Consider the following 15,971-nt stretch of genomic DNA (forward strand, 5'->3'; position numbering starts at 1 on the left):
GCCAGGTGTTTCACCACAGCCACGCCTGTATACCTTTGTCCGTCTTCTTGGTCGATTCTCAAAGACCTGTCAATGAAGACAATCTCTCCACTTGCCAGGGCATTTTCCTTTACCGTGGGGATCTCATCATAGAATTCCTCATAGTTGGCACAGTCATGTATAGGTTCTCCGTCTGTGACTGGCTCAGCTATGAACATAGCAGGGTTTGCAGTTTTACATCGCCCTATCTTGATCGATGGATTAGAGATAATCACCTCATAGGCAGATGCTCTTTGATATGTCAGTGTGCCCTTTGGCTTCTCTAGTATGACGAACAGTGAGTGCTCAACATACAATGTCATGGAGCACGCCATCACAATGGATGATGCCTTTTTGATAGCGAATGCGGCAGCAGCTAGGTTTAGTTCGCATGGGAAGTGGCCCTTCATGACGGGGTCCAGACTCCCACTGTAATATGCCTGGGGCTTGTACCCCAGAGAGGTTTGCTGTGCGAGCACTGCCGTCATAAAATTGCCATCGGTGTGCGAGAACAGGTAGAATTCCTATGCGTAATTAGGAATTCCGAGAACAGGGGCTTTACAAATTGCGCCCTTGAGTTCTGTAAATCCCTTTTCCATTGCCTCAGTCCATTCGATATCTTCCCTTGTCGCCTGGATCTTCTTTAGGGCCTGCAGTAAGGGCTTGGTATATGAGCTGTAGTCAAAGACCCATGCTCTGACATAATTGCACAGGCCTATGAAGCTTTGCATTTGTTTTATCTTGCGCGGCTTGGCCGTGTTCATGATAGTTTCAGCCCTTTCTGGGGTTACCTTTTTCCCTTCATGCGAGATCAGTTGCCCTATGTACAACACTTCTTGCTGACAGTACTGTAGCTTTTCCTTATCAACCTTGTATCCCTTCTCAGCCAGTATAGTTAGTAGCTGGACAGAGTCGTGCCTGCATTGCTCTTCAGTGGTGCTGCAGATCAGAATGTCATCTACATACTGCAAAACAACACTGTCCACCGCAATAGTGTTTAGGTCCATTTGCAGGACTCTGTTGAAAATAGACGGGGACTCGCAGTACCCTGTGGCAACCTCGTGCTTTTCAGATGCATTTGTCTGAAAGTGAATGTTGTCAGGTCTTGTGATTCACGGTGCAACGGAATCGAGAAAAATGCATTTTTCAAATCGATCACCATGAAATATTTTGCCTCAGTGGGTATGGATTAGGGACTAGAGGGAATTTGGCTTGAACTATATTGTTTAGTGCTCGTAAATCTTGGATTAAACGCCAAGACCCTCCTTTCGATTTCTTGACAGGATGAATCACTGTGTTGCAAAGTGATTCTGACATCACTAGGATGCCCTGCTCCATCATGGCAGAAATTGTCTTCGCGATCCCTTCATCTGCCTCTGGACATGGAGTATTGTCGTGCTTGTGGCAAAATTGCTCCTGGTTTCAATTTAATCTTCACTTCACCTGCCCCCTTCAGGAGACCTACGTCATAGGGCCCTGTAGTCCATACTGCGGCAGGCACTTGGGCAATGTCATCATCAAAGTACTCTGGACGTATCAGTGTCAACATCATTCTCTGCGGCATCTTCCGTTTGATCATTTTGACCCAAAATATGAGACTCAATTCTACCCTTGTCTCCTCTAGGTCAGGGTGCTCTTCGAACAGATCGTCATCGGTGACGTCAGTCACTCGATACCCTTCTTCAATGGCGATAATCGCACACCATTGTCTGCCTTCATCGTCATATCCTTCGACCAATACCCATTTTCCTCGCACTGCAGCCGATTGTATCTTTAAGGGAAATACTTGTCCCTCCTCTTCGTGCATGGGTATTCTTGGTCTGAATAGAAACTCATCAGGGGTTCTCATAGTTTTGTCTGCGAGGTCTGGCAATCCCACCATAAGCACCCGCGTGCCATATGCAAAGACTTCTGGTTCTAACGGAATAGCACTCATGGCTATACGTCCTGAGTATGCTCTGATAATTTCGCACACGTTTGAATAATGCATTCCTGGAGTGGAGCACACTATGCCATTCTCGGTAAATGAGATGGTCATGTTTAATTTAGTCATCAGGTCCCAACCGAGAATATTTACTGGGGTCTGGCGTGAATATAACAGAGGTACATTCATTTCGCACTCTCCCACTGAGACTGGGAGTGCGTCTGTAAAGGGAACACTACTATGAGCTCCAGTGAAACTCTGGCTATCTATAGCCTCGCCGGACAAGGAAAACTTGCCTTCTCAAATGCACAAGCGTGTTGCACCCGTGTCAACTAAGAAGGAATATTCTTTCCCCCCTATGGTGACATTCACCCTTGGTTCCCTGTTAGGGTCTGGTGTCACTGATAAGATAGAGCACATCAGAGTCCCCCGTGAGCTGTCCTATTTTATACATAAGTTCAGCCCACTGTATACTTGTTGATTTCCCCCAGTCCCAGGGTTAACTCCCCCTCTGGAGCTAGTGCCCTGTGACATTTGCAGTGGTGCCTGCTGGGGTTGTCCCTGCGGCAAGTTCCCCATGTTCGGTGGTTGACCCACTTGCTGTGCACCTTGCTGCATGCCTGACGCCTCCGGCTGCACTGTGTAATTTTGTGCACCGCCCAGTTGCGGGACGGCAGGCTGATTCACCATGCCTGCCCCCACCCCTTGGCTGTTTTGCCACATGCCTTGGCTTCTGCACATGCGTGCCATGTGTCCTGTCATTCCACACAGCCAACACGCTGACGGTGGTCGGGCCATCTGTCCATCTGGCATAGCTTGACCGCCCATCTGCGCGTTCTGAAAGCCATCCTCTTCCTCCAAAACCCCTTGCTCTTGGGTAAAATCCTGTGCTACCCTGATTATTCTGCGATAGGTTGGTCGCTTGTTGTGCACTTGGTTTGGCTGGGCTGGTGAGCATGGCTCCCTCGAGAGCATACTTCGAGAGCTTCTTTTGCACCAGCTTCGCCTCCTCGCCCTTACGAGTTGCCTCCTTTTTCCGATTCTTTTCTTGCAACAATCTACAGTAGTGTGCAATTGTCAACTGTATTTCGGCCCATGGTTTTGCTTCTAATCCTACCAATTTTTTGAGCTACTTCTGCACAGGTTCAGGCAACCCTTGGCATAATATGTGGTAGAATACAGGGATAGATTTCATCCAAGACTCATGCGTTTCGAGCACCCACGCGTCCTGAAAATTCTGGATATAAATCAACGGGTCCTCTGACTCTTTCATTTTTCGAGTCATTATAGCCCTCATATCAGAAGTGTCTGGATATAATATTCGGAGCGCTTTCCACACTGCTGCCTACAGTTATTAAACAGCGTTCCGTCATGGGAGGTGTTAGTTAGGGTTACCCTAGGATAGCCTTCCCGTTTCCATACATCATCTGCTCTTTCACCAAGTATGGCAATTAGGAGGCCCTTAATGTCCCGTAGAGGTAAGGTGACACCCACCGTCATTTTCTCTAACTCGTGTATCCACTTTCCGGCTCCTGATGTCAGCATTGGAAGCTTATTTTTAAGGTTCTCTCGGTCCATATGTGGCCATGAAATATACTGTGGTCTGGCTCCCCCCTTTTCTAGCAACGGGAATTGGAATGCACAGTCCTCCTTCTAGCTCTCCGGTCTGTCGCTGTGGTGGCATTCCCGCCTTGCTGTCTACCTGGCAATGCCCTTAATCTGTCTCCATAGGCAGGTGCTGACGCCCCCCGCTGACCGTGGGGTGTTCCTTCATGATGGCTGGACTGCGCGGCAGACTTCGGTGCCCTACTTGTGGACCCGCTGGCATCTGACCATCGTACCCCTCAGTCCCCTGGGAGCCGTTTTTCGCACTGTCTCCCTTCTTCATGTGCCACATCCTCTGTTTCCCCACCAGAGTCAGATTCTGAATACTCCCAGTTTACACAACTCCTAGCATCTTCTTCGTTTTGCCCAATCTCCAGCCTGTCTAGAGACAGTCCACTGCTCCCACTACTTCGAGTGACATCCTCAGTGTCATATAGCTGAGTGCTCTCTAAGCGCTCATCTTCCCTTCCCCCATCGGATATCTGCTCTTGCCCCACCTCGTCGTATATTTTATTGATTGTTTCCCCAATGCTTCTGGTGTCGAAGTCATCTTCAATATTTGTCCCGCTTGTACCTGGTACCGCATTGCTTGCAGGAAAGAATTCTTCTATGTCTTCCCATTGTACTGTAGGATTGGGTTTAATCACTTCCCGCTCAAAATATTCAAGATCCTGTGCCCTCTGTCTGTGCTTACGTTCTATTTCCTCGTCTATTTCCTTTCACTTCTTTGCTTATTCCCTAGCCTTATCTACTTTCCTCATCCGTTCATTTCGACGTTCTTTTGCCCTTCTACTTTCCTCATCTTCCCGCTTTTTTACTTTCCTTTCATGCACTCTCCTTTCTTCCTCCAAGCTTAACATGTTCTGTCTGTACTTTTTATAGGCTGCGTACTGTATTCCTTGCTCTTCGCGATATAGTTGTTCTCGCCTTAGCCTATCTTTCTTTCTTTCTAGTCCTTTCATCTCTTTCTTCCATCTCTTTCTCTTTCTCACCTCTTTGCGTCTCATCAGGCTTCTCCCTTGGCCTCAAATCATCACTTCCTTTTCCATCTAACTTCAGTAATATTTGACCTCCCATCCATTTGTCTTTCGCGATTGCTATCTCATCACCTCTACCTTCATTTCCTTTATGTTTATTTTCCTCTTTCTCCTTATCTGGAGGTGCACAACTCCATACCCAATCTTCCCCTTTATCTTCGCATCTCTTGTTGTCCCTTGGGCCTCGGAGGCGATATTGTTTTGCGGGGCTGGTGGTGCAGTAGGCATCTCACCACCCTCTGTACATACATTTAGTATTCAGTGTGTGGGTGGTTCTTCCACCTTCGTTTCTTCAAACATTTTCCACAACTCTAGAGCAGCAAGACGTTTCTCTAACTTCTTGCCCGAATATGGGGCATGTAGGAAGGTAGTCATGTGCTGTAGAACAGCCTTAGAGAGTGACCCGTTCTGGGGCCACGGCATAAACATCTTATTGGTGGTACCCTTGAACCACTCCTGGCTGTATTTTTTCAGCTTTGGTGCGTGCTTGGGTAGCTGCTTGCACAAATGCGCAAGCGGGGTAACTTCCTCCATTCTTAATTTAGTCACCGCCAGTTTTTATACAATTCTTTGACCTCTCAATAGTATGAGCGAGCACCAAATATGCAAGCTCCAATCCAATGTTTTCCCGCCAAATTTTGTGCCAACATTTTACTCAAAATCCATCAATTCTATGGCGATTCTCTCTTAGTTACAGAATCGCGTAAAGCCATAATGCATTTCAATCAATCAACAATACAATTATTTCACATTTGACATAAACAGGACACACATGACAGACATTTGACAGACTAGACGGACACCAGCTGGTCATACGTATACCTGCCTTCTAATCAATACCCTGTCATGGGATGTAAACAAACCCCTTTGATTCTGTCTTTAATCGTCACTGTAGCCTAAATTGTCCCCCCTCTGTGGGTTATGGGTTCACGTTCCTTCTGACCACTCTTTAAAGCGCAGGAACAAGGCGAATCCTTACGTTTTTGTCTCAGGTGCCCCCTGGTAATCCTTATGTTTTGTCTCAGGTGCCCCCCTGGTAATCCTTACATTTTGTCTCAGGTGCCCCCCTGGTAATCCTCTAATTATTTCTTATGCTCGAGTCATTACCCCTATATATATATATATATATATATACAGTCTTCTCTACTTCCAACTACTTTATTTTTCTCTGCCGCCCACCGTTACCTTTCCCTTACTGGCTCTAATGCCTACACGACATTTGCCAAAGTAACAAGTTTTATTGCTTCACTCACCAATCGCATCTTTTCCTCTCTGGAACTTTGGGATCACCGCCCCTTCCTCTTCCCACTTTTAAGGTTTTCGTCCGATCTGCTTGCCTGTGGGAATGAGAAGGGTTATGATTGGAAAGGCGGGTTCGTTCAGACCCACAGCAGATTTTTATTTTTAAAGTTTTACTCTATCATTGTCCACGGGGAGCTTCTCAGTCTACTCAGCCGGAATGGCGAAAGGACTCGTGATCTTACCGAAGGCCGAGAGTTACTTCGTGCCGTTGCTCCAAAAGTGTCTTATAACTATATCAAACAATAATCAATAATCGATGGCCGAAACCATCCTCACGCTACCAAGTGTTCAGGAGGGGAAGAAGTTACTGATGGGCCCATAGGTCAGCGCTCACACTCCAGAACTTGTAAGACAAAATAGCTGCACCATGCGAGGACAGCGGGTGCAGGATTCACTTACGACTCAATAATGAGGACTCAGTAAATTGGCAAAGGGAAGTCTGTTTAATGACAATACATCAAACAGAGAAACAAATGGAAATCAGCAGCATTGCGATCACCTGTCTCATTCCGACTTCCTCGAACTTCAGTCGAACAGCAATTCTTATAGGCAAAATTCGTCATCACTGATGTCTAATTTCTATAAAAATCATCATGCTATATAATTGCTTAGGAAAGGTAACTTAAGCATAGGTGTTATATCTGTATATAATAACAGGGCATGCGGATTGGATAACTCTTATCGGGTGGGCGTCTACGCCCATCCCTCTACATTACGCGTCACAGACGTCACTACAACTACGACGTCCTATTGGTTACAATATCTATAGGACTCCAGATAACTTTGTCCACTGTGATTGGGCAGGTTACACCCCTAGACATAAATTTCCAGTTTTAATTAGCAGCAAGCAGAATGGACACCTCTGTGCCTGGTGTCCCAAGTTTCACCCTGCCTCCCTTCCATCAATCAGTGTTTCAGGGCGAATTGTGAATTAGTTGGCTAAGGATGGCCTCGAAACTGTAGTCTCTCATTGGGAAAAGTTACGGCATCCTCGGGTCCTGGATGACATCAGGCGATGGTACTTCTTCGCGCCTGGCTGGTCATGTGTTAATTCAGTTTCCAGCTTTTAGTGCATTTAATTCTGTGTCGGCCCAGCCACCTGCATGGGCCCCCCACTATCTTGACCTTAATGAGGCAGGCTGGTATGCTCTGAAGTTGGAGTCTTGTGAGCTGACGGTCTCCTCCCCTTCTCTGGTTGACCTCGATTTCCTAGGCATGAGCCGCTCTTTGTTGAGTTTTGATTTCGCTCCATCTCTTGCCTTTGGCTGGGTTTCGAAACTTGGCCTGTCAGGCCTCTGGCCGCTTGGGTACAGTTCTGCCTTTACAAAATGGAGTCGCACTTGTATAATGTGCCTTATTGAGGTAGTTTTATGGTTGACGCTTGACGCTCTATCTTCTACTAAGCATTGCAAGCAGTATCGATTTCTTACCATCTTGCGTTTCAAGCCTATTTACACACGTTTAACAGGACGGTTGCTTCCATCTTGTCTCGTAGCACTGTTTCCTCACGTTGTAACATTGCCTCCTCTCTGTGTCTATTCCATTCATTTTCATAGTTACTCACACAGGCGTGTTATCTTCGATAGCTACTTTTATTCATTCACAGGTCTGTTCAGGCCCTTGTGTCATTTCCACTGGCCTTCCATCAAGGCTTTTCGGGTCTCTTCGTGGACCTGTGTAGGTACTCATCATTTCATATCAGCAGCTGGTATGGCTGTCTAGTAGGATACCATGCTGCCCAGGGTTGTCTGGTTATGGGTGCTGCAACCGGTATGGATCTTCTGATGTATACTGGGCAGAGTCCCAGTGCAGCTCTTTGTAGGTTCATTTGCTTTTCATACTTCACATACCTTGGCGAGTATGCTCCTGGTACCTCGAAATAAGAGGAAGGGGTGCAGGCCATGTCTGGGACCTCCTCTACACTCCCACGCACCACCTGTTTGACCCAACAAGATATTAGGGATGGCTTTGCTTGGCGCCCACAAGGAATTTGATACCTGGGCATACGGGTATATACGTCAACCAGGGTTACTATTTACGGACAATTATATGACGGTACTTAAGTGCCTAGAGCACAAGGTAGATGCGTGGATACGTCTACCTATCTCCCAGGCGGCCAGAATTGCACTGACCAAGATGGTGGTTCTACCTAAAATATTATATATTTTTGACAATGTCCCGATATGGCCGCCCTCGGGTTTCTGGATCCAACTCACTGGCTTTGATGAACAGGCTGATATGGGCTGGCAGACAGCCCAGGCTGTCTATCAACACTCTGTGTCAACCCTGTTCACAAGGGGGGCTAGATGTACAAGACTTTCCTCTTTATTTCCTGATAGCACAGGGCCAATACACTGTTTGGTGGTGGAACGCTACGGGCGAACTACCACATACCCTATTACAGAAATCGACACTACAGCCCAATGAAGTGAAGGGACTGTTGTGTGGCACCAGGGGAGGGCATGTTAAATCGGAGGTGCAGCCCCTAGAGATTAGGCTCAGGGCATGGGACGGCTTCGCACAACTGGTTGTTTAGAGCAGTGGTACTCCCCCTTCATGGCTGTCTATTGCATTAGGGGCATCCCACTCACATACAAAGAAATATTCTGTCATCACTTTACTAAACACCATGGCTCCGGATGGCAAGTTCATTTCATGGGAGGAATTAAACGAAAAGGGAGAGTGTACACCTATCACGATGCTATTGTATTATCGACTAGGTGAGGTAATGCGATCCAAATGGCCAGATTGTCCAAATGCTCCCATGAATTCCCCTGTAATGTTGTATGTCACCACTCCTCCAAGCACAGGCAAGCGTGTCTCCTCATTGTACAGAACAGTCTGGTCACACAGAATTCTCCAAGTGAGCCTCTACAGGGATAAATGGGTGAACAATTTGGGGTGGACACTCTCCGAAGATCAGTGGGATACAATATGCACACAAACTAGAACCATGTCCAAAATAATAGGCTTCGCCTGATACACTTCAAATTTCTGCACCAAATGTATTACTGACCGTACCGCCTGATAAATTCTATCCAGACAGGTCCCCCAACTGCAAAAGATGTGGCCTAAATCTGGCAGGTTTCCACCATCTGGCAAGGTCCTGTCCCCAGGTGCAAGCTTTATGGCAGAAAATCGCAGAGGCAGTATCCAAAATCATAGGCACCCAGATGCAGCAATCCCCAGAAATATGGCTGTTGGCCCTGGTGGAGGATGGTATCCGAAGCGAGAAACCTCTCTTAAGAATGGCATCCCTGCCGGCTAGATCACTTATTGCTAAAACAAGGGGAGCGAGCGGGGCTCCCAACTTCTGGGAATGGCTGTACACTATGTCAAGGTGTGAGGCGAGGGAAATACAATATAATCAGACACTCCCACTCAGTATTAGACCCAGGGACATCTGGTCCCCACTCAGAGCGTTCATGTTTGAGAGAGCCGATGCCTCATCGGCCCCCAAAACCCTGTAAAAGATAATCCAAATGTGATTGTCATGTTTTTTTTCCCCCTGCTTTCAATTAATGTCATATGTTGTCTATGTGTTGCTATGGGTGACTCTCAGCAACTGTTAAATGTGCCAGCCGGATGCCCACATGTTACAAAAGGAACTATATTCAAAAGGTCGACCTCTTGCACCCTGGACTGTTGTATGTGCCTTTTAAATTCAGTCTCTTCCGATTAACCCTAAGTTGGTATGGATGGGGCTAAGCGGATGGGTAGGGTAGAGGTTCAAGGGCTTTCCGCCCTCGTTTATGAATACCAGCTGTTTGTGTTGTTGAAATGCTAATAAAGTCAAATTAAATAATAATAATAATAATAATAATATGAAAGACACTTATAATTTTAACTGAAAAACTATCTATGAAGACTGTGCATTCTGTAAAGACATTCTAGATAGACTTAGAGGCAGATGAGAGTCGGGCCAGGCAGAAGCCCATTCTGAGGCTATTGTGCAAGATTCCTTTTCTTTTTAGTTGGATTTTCTAATATCGTATGGCCAGTTAGTATGTCGGAATTTGGACTGAGGACTCTTTATTTTGGACTACGCCGAGCACCCATAGTATTTGGTTTAGAAGGCAGAGAACTTACTTCATAGCAATAGGGCAAGTTAAGCATTTTCCTTTTTATTGGAATAAACCAATTTACATCATGACCCATTGCAGTCTGAGTATTTCTTCTGGTTCAACCACAGCACACATTTTGTGACATTTGACCACTACATTGGAAATATCTGTATCTTTGTTGTGTAATACATGCAATATGAGGCTCAGGGAGTGCACACAACAGGGCTCAAGGTAGCACTAATCATCCGCCATTGCACATACAATGTTGCTACCATTGTCACTAACAACACAAGTTAGAGTCAGTCCTTTTGGTCTGGGCCAACCCAAAAGTGTGGCCGTAAATTATTCCAGGGTGTTTTCTGCGGTGAGAGTCTTCACCATGGCAAACGTTGAAAGAGTTGCTTGCGTCAACATGTTTTCAATATCACAATTGAGGTAGTTGTGTTTGAGTCCAGTTTCCGACCGCAGCCCAATCAAGGTGCAGTGGTTCGATTGCTGCTAAATGTGTTCTTTGAAGCTCAGGTACTGAAACTGTGGAAATAAAAAATGTGCATCTTGGTACCTAATATTCTAGACAAACACCTTCAATACATTTCCAGAATCCTCTGGTGTCCACCAAAGTACAGAGCCTTAGTTGAACTACCAATATTTTGTGTATATTTATGTTGCAAAAATGCAACCACAGATGGTTGCTGTGTTACTTTGTAGACTTGGTGAAAGAGGTCTTGATGCCCATTCCAAGTGATGGGCACAAACAAGGAGAGGTAACATCGCTGTGCCACTTGGAGGAGGGTACAGAGGGCACGGGACATGATGCACAGTTCACACTGCCTTCAGAATAATATCCAGGCTCTGATTGGCACATATCTTTCTTTGATGATTGCTTTTAAGTGACTCCACAGTCCCCCAGTGAAATAATGTGTGTCCAGCCTTCCATGATGCATGGGATTTTGCAGTGTACAGATTGCAGTGTGGTCATTGTTCATATCAATGTTGAATAAACAGGCCCCTAATGCGGATATTTTCAGACTAGCAAAGTCAGTGACAGAGCTTCCAATTTTGGGGATGGATGTGGCATATTCAGTTGTGATGTCAGTGCTGGCAGATTCTGTTGAGAGCTCGGGACTTTACCCTATATGCAGATGAGTGCCCTACTTCCTCAATGCTCCTCTGCCGCCTTGCCTGCTTTCTTTCCAGCTCGTTTTCACCCCCGCAAGTCCAACCTTCCCTACTCCTCTATCCTATCTCTTGGCCTCCTCACCTGCTCTCCCCACCTACCAGTAACTGCCTATACACCCTGCTCAGCCAAAGACTGGATCCCTGGATGGGGCATGTGACCCCAGCAGGAAGACTGGGTCTGTTCCCTTCTTACATTCTTTTTTTCCCTTTTTTCGAAGCTCAGGACTTGATATAGGTAAGTGCCCTTCTCCTCTGCCGCTTATCTGTATTCTTCCCTTTCATTCTCTTTCCTTTCAGGTTGACCAACCCACTCCTCTCTTCCATCTCTTGGACTCCTTCCTTACCTGCTCCCTGGCCAATGGGGACCAACCTTCCTGTCCCTCTCAGGCCATGATTGGATTTCTGGCAAGGGCATTTGAGCCCACAAGAAATACTAGTTCTCTTCTACTCTTTCTTTTCTTGTGCTTCCCTCTCTATGAGCTTAGGTACTTAAGCCCAGATGCAGGTGAGTGCTCTGCTTCCTCACTACTCCTATTCCACCTTGCCTTCCTTTCTTTCCCACCTATTTTCTCCCCTACCAGTTCAATCCCCGCTCTGCTGTCTCCCAAGTCTTGGCCTTCAAACCTGCTCTCCCCACCACCTTGCTCACCCCATAATTGGATCTTGGACTAGGGCACATTACCCACCAAAAAGAGTGGCTCTCTTCCCCTTTTTCTTTTCTTTTGTCTCCTTCCTCCTTCCTCTCAGAGATCAGGTCTTGAGCCCAGATGCTCGTGAGTGCATACATCCTCACTGCTCTTCTGTCACATTGCCAGCTTCTTTTCCTATCTGTTTTCTCCCCTTCAGCACAACCTCCTTCCTTCGCTCTCCCATCTATTGGCCTCCCCACCTACTCTCCCCTCCTCTGGCAGCCAACCTACCTTCCCCTTCTCACCATGTAATTAGATTCCTGGCTCCAGGACTTGAGCATAGACACAGGTGATTGTCCTGTTCTTTCACTCATGCTGTACTGCCTTGCCTGCTTTGTTTTACTCACATTTTGTCCCCCTTGAGCTCAATCTTCCCCACTCTCCTCCATCTAGTGACCTCCCCACATGCTCTCCCTACCTCTGTGGGCAGCTTTACTGCCCTCCTCATCCTGTGATTTGTAGGTGAATGACCCAAAACGATGAAAAACAATTCCACATATGCCAAATAATCAATACACCATTTGCAAGGAAACAAAGGTTTATTACATGCAAAAAGTATCAGATGTCCCGTAGAACCAAACTAAAACAAAGCTCTCCCCACCCACAGGAGTTACATCTTTTATAGTGGAAAACCGAAAATTAACAGAACTATGCATATGTAAAGATTACAACATGATCCCATACTCCTCATTGGCTAACACCTATATACAATTCTAATTGTTCCCAATAGTCCATTACCCTATTGGTCACAAACTATCTATAACAGATTCCTCTAACCACATGATCTACTACATCATCACTACAAAACTCAGGTGTTGATTGACAACCAGTCACATTGTTGCCATAATATACTGCTTTAATGCGTAAATATTCCTAACCATCATGTGATGTGAATCCCTCCATCAGAGCCTGATCGAAGTGTGAAAAGTGACGTCAACTCTGCTTCAGTTAATACAATGGCACTCTTCATTAAATCAGACACTTTGGCGTGCATAGACAGGTCCCTGTCCTTGTAGATAAATGTATTGGGTTCACCTCTGTTTCTTCTGTCCCAAATTACAGTACAGCCGCATGTCTCCTCACTTATCTCTCTGGGAACCCAGGTCCCCATGAATAATGTGATCGGGGTATCACTCTTACGTTTGAATTTAGCTTATTTATGGATCCCTAGAGCTCAGCGCCTACAGTTCAAATAGGATCACTGCTCTTGGGGGAGGGCACTAATGCTCTAAATCTTCACCAGGCCGCTTGCCATCACAGAACTCCATGCCCTGCTCACATGAATTCTGCCTTCAAAGGGTGCATCCCCAGTCTTCCTTTTGGGACCTAGCATTCCATTCCCAGCTCTCCTGAGCTCTGAAGCTGCACCCAATTAGCTGTTATCGGCACAGGGCAGCTGCTGATGATCTTGGCAACATAACTCCTCTCTGGGGGTTCAAAGAGGGAGTCATCTCCAGATCAACTGGATAGAGCCACAGCTCTACGTTAGGCCTGTTTCTCATATGTTCACTAAAGCATCCTTGAATGTGCCCTGAAATCCAACAGGACAGAACTCCTCCCTCGTCTTCCCTGGTGATGCAGTATTGGTGAGAAACCACAGAAGAAAAAGGTGGGACGAGCCAAGATTTAATGGCCCCTTTATCGTAGAGGACTGCACCCCGTCCGCCGTCAAGCTCCAGGGCAGAAGAGCATGGATCTTTCTAAATGACATTAAACCCTATATAGGAGAGAGCCCTCCTGTTGCATCCAACTGTAAAGAAACCACAGACAACAGGGAAGAACCTCAGCACATGCAGACAAGATCCATGGCGAGAAAGAAGGACACATGAGCAGAAAACCAAGACAAAGACCCCGGATGCAAAGTGTGGCATAGAACTGGACAGGTTCCCCAAGCAAGGGGACATAAGGACATAACGAACACTCTGTACATCCCAGTTGCAGGGTCAAGAGAAGCAGCTCCTAAGCCAGAACAATATTGATAAAATGAGCTTTCAAAAGCATGACATGCTCAATTAGTACAAAGAATCAAGACTCTGATAGACTGCAAATAAGACATTGCCTGAGAGTGTAACACAGTATCCTGAAGCAATCAGTATTGAGACTTTGTTCACATAACTTATGGTACATTCCGGCAGAAGTCTCAAGTGGGATGTGCTAACCTATTTCCTACTTGTGGTGCTATCATACCCATCACTCATAGGAAGAGGAGCCAGTGTCACAGACTTTATCAAAGATCCGGCCAACAAGAAAATAATCTGGCAACTACTGACTGTCATCACGGAAGCCTTCATTGTGCTGCCCGCGTACGGTGAGAAGGACACAAATGAGTCCACCGCCAATAGACATTGATGAACTCACGTTTAATTTGTTCTTCCAAATAGTCGAGAAGTGCCCATGGCTCGTCGGGAGAACAACTGACACAAGCACTTATATCAGAGATCCAAGAAACCTAGCTCAACTGAGTCAGCTGTTGACTAAATTAAATCATTTGCTGGTAATCCATGCGACGGGAAGGTGCAAAGACTGTGCGAATCAAAAGAAAAGCTCATGATCAGGACACAGCCAAACAGGACAAATGTCCCTATCACCCGAGGACACCCGTCTGGCACAGATGTTCTGTTCGGTTAGTCACAGACTATCCAGAAATGGTAGGAAGGCCTGCAGATGTTGACGTCATCACCTTCCTTAGAGATCCGGTCAACGCCCCACACATGAGCACACTTCTCCATGGTATAATGCTCCAAGTGGAGCTGTCCAACTTCCAGCTAGAATTCCTAAGGAGATTTCAATAAACTTTCCGCCAAGGACAGATTGAGAAGAGCAGAAACGAGGATTACGACATCATTGATCCTAGTTATTTTTATTCCATTTTTCTTATTATCCTTTTCGTCATCCTTCCGCCTTGGAGCAGATCGAGGCGAGAGACACTGTTCTTCAACTTGTCGCCGAGAGACCGAGTGAAAGGAGCAGACCCAAGAACTTCACCATCTTATTTTCATTTTCCTTCATTTTTCTCATTTTTTCCTACCTTTTCATATGTTCACTTTTATTTTATTTTTGTTTTTATTTTTAAAACATTTAATTTTTGTGTGATTTTTAGCAGTTTGATCTTTTCATTCGTTCACATTGAGCAAGTTCCAGCATGTCCTCAGGACCAAGGCAAATTTGAGGCATGCATTGGGACCTCACCTATTATCAATATGCATAATGAATGTGATGTACCAAAGTTGCTAGCCTAACCCTTTTCCATAGTCTAGCACAGGAACTGTACTGAGTACCCAGAGACTACCGCCGTCGCTCACGTGAGGGGGGACATTTGGAGAAGCACCAGTCCCTCTAATAGTAATGAACTCTCGAAATACAAGACCAGAGCAAAAGAAGGAATAAATAATTGACTATGAACTCATTCAAAATGGGGGCCCAGAACAGTAACTTGGTTTCACCCCCAACATAAGGATGCCCCCACTTCCCTGGAAGAAAATTCTGCAAATTGTCGTTCCAAATGATTATATGTATATGTATAGTCATTATTATTGTTTTTCTGTCATTAACAATCAGAACTGGTTTCTTTATCGGTGTGCGAAGTGCCCCAATCTCAGTGCACCTACCAGATAATGAACATATGGGGCCTACGAAAGCACCCAGACCCTATATAGTCATCCCAGTCCCAAGAAAACCTGTTGATAAAAGTAACAAACTCAATTTTAATGTGAGCAATGATTTAGACACATTTGAGATAACAAATGAAGAGAAAAGCTGGAGACAGGCTCTGCATGGAATGAATGAAAACGCTGCACTGACCACTGCACGCACCTACACACAGGCAGCAGAGAAGGGGAGACTGCCTACCAAACAATCTATTCTAGAAAACAGTGGAAGTACTCAAGATGAGCCAAGAACCACTAGAGAGAGAGGGCATAGCAAAATCCCTCAAAAGAACAGAAGTAGCCACAAATGAATTCACAGAGAAAACACAAATGCTGATAGACTGTTGTTCCCATTCATAGTCAGAGCAGAGAAACTGCAGGAGGAGCTGGAAAATAGAACTACAGAGACTATAACGACGCTCGAGCACTGCAAACAAGCACCAGATCTATAACTCAGCCTCATGCTGAGGAGATGGTGAGCCAATGGCCGCCAGAGAACCACGATG

This window comes from Ambystoma mexicanum, chromosome 4q (genome assembly GCF_040938575.1).
Source record: "Ambystoma mexicanum isolate Mex_15411 chromosome 4q, UKY_AmexF1_1, whole genome shotgun sequence".
Taxonomy (NCBI): domain Eukaryota; kingdom Metazoa; phylum Chordata; class Amphibia; order Caudata; family Ambystomatidae; genus Ambystoma; species Ambystoma mexicanum.